Source organism: Triticum dicoccoides, chromosome 1A (assembly GCF_002162155.2).
Source record: "Triticum dicoccoides isolate Atlit2015 ecotype Zavitan chromosome 1A, WEW_v2.0, whole genome shotgun sequence".
Taxonomy (NCBI): Eukaryota; Viridiplantae; Streptophyta; class Magnoliopsida; order Poales; family Poaceae; genus Triticum; species Triticum dicoccoides.
In genome coordinates, this window is record NC_041380.1 from 84,550,125 (window position 1) to 84,558,981 (window position 8,857).

The following is an 8,857-nucleotide window of genomic DNA, read 5'->3' on the forward strand; positions in this document are numbered from 1 at the left end:
GGGTGGCCGATGGGATGATCCGTGGACGCACACGTTCGCGCATGCTGCTCTCCGCGCTCAAAGCGCTTCCCGTGTCCTGGGGTCAAGCAGCCCCCCGATGGGGGCTTGGATGCGGGCCCTTTTCTGGAACATCCGCGGCTTCGGACATGATGGCCGTTGCCGCCAACTCATTGAGTACATTCATCACGAACACATTGAAATCATTGCCATCCAGGAAACCTTGCGCACTGAGTTCTCCCTTCAAGAGCTTGCACATCTTAGTTCCCACCTCTTCGCTTGGCACTGGCTCCCGTCTAGTGGGACCTCAGGCCACTCTGGTGGCATCCTTTTAGGGGTAAAGGATGCCACCTTTGAGGTGGGCGGCATGGACCGGGGTGAATTCTTCGTTAGTATGGAGATCTTCGAGCGTGCCCCGAACTTCAAATGGGAGGTCATAATTGTTTACGGACCGGCGGACCATCGCTGTTCCCCGGCCTTCCTAGCGGAGCTTCAGCTGAAGATCTCTAACTCCCTCCTCCCAGTTGTAGTGGGCGGAGACTTTAACCTCATCCGATCCCCGAATGAGAAGAATAATGATCGGATTAACTTCCCCCGAATGCAGTTATTCAACGATTGGATTGCGGAGCTGGGGCTCCGTGAGCTTGATCGGACGGGGGCCAGGTTCACCTGGACGAACCGTCAGATTGACCCGACGCAATCTGTCTTGGATCGCGTCCTAGTTTCCCCGGAGTGGCAATTATGCTGCCCCCTGGCCTCGCTCCGGGCTATTACCAGGATCGGGTCTGACCATGTCCCCCTCCTCCTCTCCATCGCCGATGAGCGTCCTCCCACCCTGCCGCGATTCCGGTTCGAGCTCTTCTGGCTCAATCAAGCCAGCTTCCGGGAGGCTGTCGTCGCTCGCTGGATCTCCGCTCGCTCTTCCCCTCATCGCTCCATGTCTGCTGTCGACTCGTGGCACTTTTGCGCCAAGCTCGCCCGCCAATTCATGAAGGGTTGGGGGGCTAACCTTGGTCGAGACCTTAGGGATCGCAAAAAAGCCCTCCTGTTGGCTATCCAAGCCCTGGACGCCCGCGCCGACACGACCAGGATCTCCCCGGATGAGTGGATGTTGTGATATGACCTTGAAGATCAGCTCTCCACCATTTACACGGATGAAGAGGCCTACTGGCGGCTGCACGGTACCCAACAGTGGGTGCTTCGGGGTGATGCCAACACCGCCTATTTCCAGGCGGTGGCGAACGGCCGACGTCGTCGCAATTCCATCCACTGCCTGTGGGATGGAGACACGCCTCTCGTTCACCCCTCGGCCATCCGTGCCCATGTAGACGGCTTTTATAAAGCCCTATTTACCCCCACCCCGCGGGGTGGGGCTAGTCTCGCCCCCAACATTTGGTCGGGTGTGCAATTGGTCTCTGCTGAGGCCAATGCGGCATTAGTAGCCCCTTTTGACGAGGATGAGGTCCTCGCGGCCATTAAGGGGATGAACCCCTCCTCGGCCCCAGGTCCGGATGGCCTGCCCGTGACGTTCTTCAAAACATTCTAGCCTACCATCAAGCCGGAGGTCATGGCCCTGTTTGAGGAATTATATTCGGGCTCCATGGACCTTGGGCGTCTCAACTATGGGATTGTGACCCTCATCCCCAAGGTCCCGGGCGCTTCTGACATCCTCCAGTTCCGTCCAATCACAATGATTAATGTGATATTCCAGATCCTGGCCAAAGGGTACGCCAATAGGGTGACCCTCCTCGCTGATGCGATTACCCATCCGAACCAATCCGCCTTCATACAAGGCCGATTTATTCTAGATGGGGTGCTAGTATTTCACGAAGTCCTCCATGAGGTTCGGCTGAAACGCCATGGCGCGGTCTTTCTAAAGCTAGACTTCCACAAAGCATACGACACGGTCCACTGGCCCTTCTTGCGGGAAGTGTTGCTTCGCAAGGGCTTCGACGACCGTTGGTTGACTCGCGTCATGCAGCTTGTCTCCTGTGGCCGGACCGCAGTGAACATCAACAGTGATATTGGTCCCTACTTCCCCACCCTCTATAGGGTCCGTCAGGGTGACCCTTTCTCGCCGTTCTTGTTCAACATGGTGGTCGATGCCCTGGCATCCATCCTGGATAAGGCCAAGGATGCTGGCCACATCCGCGGCATCGTCCCCCACCTAGTCGGAGGGGGAGGGGTCTCCCTCCTTCAATATGCAGATGATACCATAATAATGGTGGAGGGCTCCGCTCTAGATATTGCTAACCTGAAGTTCCTCCTCCTGTGCTTCCAACAAATGTCGGGCCTAACCATCAACTTCGATAAGAGCGAAGTGATGGTTCTCGGATATCCGATGGAGGAAGCACAGGCTATTGCTGACCGACTAAATTGTCGGTTGGGTTCTTTCCCCATGACTTACCTGGGGATCCCCATTAGTGATTCGTGCCTCACCGTGGCCGATCTTCGCCCCACGGTGACCCGTATGCAACATCGCGTTCAGCCCTGGAAAGGGCGCTGGTTGTCGAAGGCTGCTCGCGTGATCCTTATCAATTCTTCGCTTGCCAGCCTTCTATGGTTCCTCATGAGCTTCTATAGCCTCCATGAAACCCTTCATCAGGAGATCGCCAAATACCAATCCAGATTCTTCTGGGCCGGGGAGGGGGATAAGTAGAAGTACCACATGGTCAGCTGGCCAGATATATATCCGCAAACCCAAGGACCAAGGCAGTCTTGGGATCTTGTCCTCCCGACGCATGAACATTGCCCTCTTGACCCATTGGCTCTGGCGCATTGCCAATGGCGATGGAGGACTTTGGCTCACTATCATCCAGAACAAGTACCTTCGTGGACAGCCTCTCGCATTCTGTCAGCGCTCAGGCGGCTCCCAGTTTTGGCAGGCCGTCGTCCAGCTGCTGCCCGTGCTTCGCATTGGCACATCCATTTTGGTTGGTACTGGGTCCTCGCCCCTGTTCTGGTTTGATAGGTGGCTTGGGGACACCCCCTGGCCGCGCATTTTCTGGAGCTCTTCGCCATTGTTGTTGGCCCTCGGGTCTCTGTCGAGACGACCCTTATTGACCTAGGGCGCCTCGCTTTCCGCCGCCCCTTTGGCCCCCCTGAAGTAGCCGCTTGGGATGTCCTCCTCCAGGACATCGCCCTCCTCCCTATGGACGTCGCCGACACCCCGGACGCCATCTCTTGGCACCTGGAACCTTCCGGCTGCTTCTCCACCAAATCCCTCTACGCGGCCATCGCCCCCTCGACGGCCCCTGAGCCCTTCAGTTTGATCTGGGACAGGATCTTCCTGTGGCAATGGATCCGAGGCGGCCTCCCGTCCGGCGTAGAGGTCCTTAAGCGTAATGGACCTGGGGATGGGATGTGCCCCATGTGCAGCACGGTGGAGGATGCCAACCACATCTTTTTCTCGTGCTCCACAGCACAGTTCCTTTGGTCCTGTTTCCGCGAGACGGTTGGGGGCCAATGGTGCAACACCAACTTCCCTGACCTGCTTGCGGAGATTCATGCCTCCCCCTCGCTACAGGCATATTAGATGGCTTTGCGTCGGGGTCCTTGCCTGGACGCTTTGGACCGTACGTAATAAGCTTGTCATACAGAAGGTGCCTCTTCGACGTGCTACTGACGCCATCTTTAAAATGTGTGGATATTTGTAGCTCTGGCGGCCGCTTAGCCGCCCCCAGGACCGGGACGTCATCAGCAACCTCCTCGCCGACCTTCGATCGATGGCCTTCCGCTTGGCGCCTCCGCTCCCTTCGCCCCCCTCGGAGCCCGACTAGATACTATGCTGCACCCCGCGCGTGCGTTCTTTTTTTGTTTCTTCAGGGCTTGTTGAGCTGTGCCCTCAGCATTAACCCTTTGACTGTTTGTCTGTGCTAGACCTATGTGTGTGTGTGTGTGTGCGCGCGCGCGTTTGAACCTTGTTGGATGTTTGGCTTGGGCATTTGCTTTATAATATAAAGCGGGGCGAAGGCCTTTTTCGGTAATCTGAAATCTCATCAACCAATGCATTTTGTTAGTGGAGGAATGTATCTCGTACTTTACAAAACTACTCCCTCCGTCTACGTGAGTAAGTCATCTTAGGTTGTGCACCGTGACCAAGGAGGAGGGGAAAACAAGAAACATTAATGTTTATTTGCTAATTAATAGGATTGCATGCAATGAACTAACCACTGCATGTCGTGTTTGATAATCTCAAGTCATTAAAAGCATGCACACCCCATATCTCTTATTGGTTGATATGTCAAGAAACAAGAAACGAGGTAGAAGTTAATGCACCGCGCCTAAGTGTTTTGGGATTATTTGGTTTTCGTAAGATGACTTACATACCTAGACGGAGGGAGTACTCAAATTAAACTCATGCATTCATTTGGATTAATTGCAGTGCATGCATGCTTGACCACTAGATGAGTATGAACATTATATGCATTGATGTGTTCCTTTTTAATTCTTGCATGCAAAGATTGAATGCGCCTCGAAAACTAAAAATGAGATGGAGATGAGCCCTTTAAATTTCCCTCCGTCCCTAAATATATGATGTCCTCGTTTCTCGTGAATAAATTTTGACAACCAATTGTGCCCACATGATATGAAGTATGTCATAAAAAATACACCGTTAGAAACTACATTTGAATAACAATATTGAGGAATTGATTGGTGTAAATTTTGTGATATATAACTGACATTATATTGGTCAATCGATGATCAAAGTTAAACCTAAACAGGGACCGAGGGAGAGTATAATTGATAGTGGCATCAAGTTGGCGAAAAGTCTGTAAGAGTTGGTCGATACATCATGGAGTGTGGAACTAACAGTCAACGGTTAGGTACGTACTAGCTTCCAGATCTTCAGTAAACTTCCTAGCTAGGCTCCGCCTCTCGCGTCTCGCGTGCACCCGCGATGCACGTCAGCACGAGTGGAGCACGCAACATGGGTCGGCATCGTCGACTTCACCATGCATGCATGGAAGCACACCATGTCAGCAAAAATGTCCTTCAGAATTAAGGGGGAACAAAAATTAAAAAAGGCAAATGCTTATTGCTCATGGTCAATAGGAAAAGCCAGGAATCTTGTGCAAAATATTTGTTTAGTAGTACTACACACCACACAAAACATCTTTGCAAATAATTGGCTGTTGATCATCCCACGTTCCCGCTATTCTCACTCTGCACAGCTGATCATTTGTTGCTTTCAATACAAATTTAATAAAATCAAAGCTCCGTCATTGTTATTATTTAATGTAAATTCCTGCTAAAACATATGACATGCTATCTTACATGGTATTTCCTACAAAAACTGACCATATAGGAATATAAACAACCAATCCTGCCAAACATACTCCATCCGTCCTGAATTATTTGTCGCGACATATAATTCTGGACGACGGAAGCACGGCATGACATGTTATTTACATAGTATTTTTAGAAAAAGAAAAACTGAGCATAGTAGGAATGAAAAAAACTAAAAAAACAAATCAATTTTGCACAGTCATATTGTTGGTGCGAGCCCTAGCTTGCTCTTTGCGCCGGTGCCCAGCTCCTCCCTTCCTCCCTCTCTCTCTATCTCTCTCTCTCGCATGAACGAAGGTAGAAGAAAGAAGAGACACAGGATATAGTGATGTTTTTCCGACGCATATACGCCTGCCGCAACGACGACCGTTTCCTCAAGCAACAACTCGAGTCACACCCACGCACAAGTAGTACAACGGAGGACCTTTTATAACCAGATGCACACACACGCTCGCGGCCACCACGCACGCACTCACGCGTGCACGCCGGCCACTAACCAGCTCACTAAATGCAACTGACTCCTACATGCACATCCAGCGACGACCTCATCCATGCACTCCAGGACTCGGCCGCTCCACCGCACACCATGCACAGACCCACGACGCCGGGTAGCACCACGCGCGCACACACCCAGCTGCTTGATCCGCACGCTCCTGCCGCGCGCACAACGCGCTCCAATGCGCCCGACCCGGCTAGCTGATCACGGCTGTGGACGCGGCCACGCACCCGCAAGGTTCAGGGATGTACCGGCAAACGATACGCCGTTCGGTGGTTTGCGATTCGTGCGTCGTCGTGGCCCACCTTTTGTATAATACTGTATTTCTGTAACCCATCTTTAGTATATCATTCTAGTATGTCAGGAGAATGATCCACTATTTATACTAGTATGTCAACTTTGTCAGCTCAGCATGCATGCAACCTTTTTCCTCTCTCCCCGCTCCCAAACAAATCCACCGTTTTATTTTTGCTTACAATTTTAGATGGTCATCATATTTCACATTAAAATTTCATTATAGAATTTTTTTTATAGATTCAAATTCCTTGCAACATGATCTTCAGAACAAGATCAATCTTGAATATTTTTAAATTAGATTTCAAAATAACATGTTTCATAGTCTTCAAAAAATATCTCGTTTCATAGATTTCACGTAGTTCAAAAAATAAATTTCGCTAAGTTCATAGATATCAACTATTTCAAAGAATTGAAACATATATTTTGTAACGAGTGAAATCACTTTTTACAAACAAGTGAAATATACTATTTCAATTGAATGAGTGTAATATTTTTCAGAAACTAGTGAAATGAGTGAAATCTATCTTTTGTAACAAGTGAAATCACTTTTTTGAAACAAGTGAAATACAGTATTTCAATTGAATGAGTGTAATATGTTTTCTAAAACTACTGAAATGAGTGAAATCTATTTTTTGTAACGAGCGAAAGAACTTTTTTGAAATAAGTGAAATTTAGTATTTCAATTAAATGAGTGTAATATGTTTTCTGAACTAGTGAAATCTTTCTTTTGTAACGAGTGGAATCACTTTTATTAGAACAAGCGAAATAGTATTTGAATTGAATGAGTGTAATATGTTTTCTGAAACTAGTGAAATGAGTGGAATCTATCTTTTGTAACGAGTGAAATCGCTTTCTTAAAACAAGTGAAATATAGTATTTCAACTGAATGAGTGTAATATAGTTTGAGATGAGTGAAATAATCAAATACAATAATATTGAAATATGATACATAAAATTCAAACTAGTCAAAATGTATCCAAGATTGGTCTTGTTTGAAAGGTCTTATCGTCCTGGACTCGAATATATAAGAAGTTTCAAAAATGAACATTTGGTTCAAAACATATCAAGTATTCAAAAATATGAGGATGGAAATTAATCCATGTGAGTGGAAAGAGAGGCTGCATGCATGCGTCATTCATCTCCACTCTAACTCTCTCTCTCCCCTCTGTGAAAAGGCTGAAAAGACATGCAGTGTCAGTTTTGTCTGTTGTATTAACTGGGTATAGTAGAGGAATCAATTTACAAATTTATACGGAGTCAGATAGCACACATCTTGAGAAAATTAATGGATGATGGATTCTCCACCGATACATCCCGCCACCGGTAAAAAAACTTATTCGGCCACGCACCAGCGTCCAGACTCGACCGATACGCACACACATATTGATCACCACCATGGTGTGGCTTAGTCCTAACACATATCACATATGCTAAGACTGCGGGCACCTAGCTACGCCTAGCTATCTGCGGCCTTGCTGCAGCAGTAGCAGCCGCCGCAGCTTCCTCCGCCGCTAGCCGCTCATGCACCTTCCTGATATACTCCGCCGCGGCCGCATCGATGCCACCCAGCTTTGCTACGGCGCTGGAGGCCGCGTTTACGCTCGCTATCGTCGTCTTCCTCTGCGCATCGATCTTCTCCACCCTCTGGACGCAGATTTCTGACATGTCTGATACTAAGTGTTGTTGAGTGTTCTCTTTGGTTTGAACTAACAGATCGTCGTGGCAGCAGAGGGGTAGGCCATTTATAGACAGCAGACACCACCTCCACGCGGTCGCGTTGTTTCCAAGGAAGAAGGCAAGAAAAGGCCCCGTATGTCCGTACGTACCTCGCTGCTGTAGTCATGGGTTCGACAGCATTGAAAGTACTGTATATACCTCACGGCGTGTTTCCGTTTGATTTGGTCATGTACTCCTACTCAGCTTGTCAAAATATTCACTAGTACTAATTAACTTGCGCAAAATCTGTCGTCAAACCACTCTAACACTGTTAAGGCATCTCCAACCCACAAATTTGCTCCGGTATTCGTCCACGGACGAAGGAACTAGTTTGCGGAGATGGATACCGGAGCCGGCCATCCAACGCTACGTGCATGCATTTCAAGCCGGGTTTCAGTTTAGCAGACAAAATCCATGCAAACCGGCTAATATGCATCAAAGTTTGGAAAAAAAAACAACACAAATTATCCATGCATACATAGTATGCAAATAAGTCTTGTACAACAACGTCCAGCAAGTTTTTAATCAATGGATCATGTCGTTCCATAAATAGTGCCCCTTCAGCTTCATCCACCGGTGTGTGTGAATAAATAGTCGTCCCTCCTTTTTATGATACATCACTGAATGAATGATTCAGTCAACAAGTTGAGGAAGAAGAAGCAAAACTTATGACCTCCTCCTCTGCTGCATGCAATGGCCACCTTGCCGCCAGCCGGGCAACTACGTTACACAAGTTGGTGACGATGGTCTGGATGGCGTGCCATTGATACGATAACGACCTCACATTGCGATCATGGATAATGTGCATGTCGTAGGGCGCAATGTGCTTTTGTGTGTGAAACGATTCATGCACTTGCTGTCAGAAGGTCCGCAGGTGCTGGTTGCGAACGTTTGGCAATGCCTGTGTGGCGGACGGACAGGTACAACGGCGCCGGCAGAGGTGGAGGGTGAGGATGCAAAGCAAGGAAGAAAAGTGACAGAGTGGAAGAAAATGGGACCGAGAGGGCGGATTTAGTGGGCCTGGGGTGTCAGAGCCCAACGTGGCTGCTATCCGGACTCCCG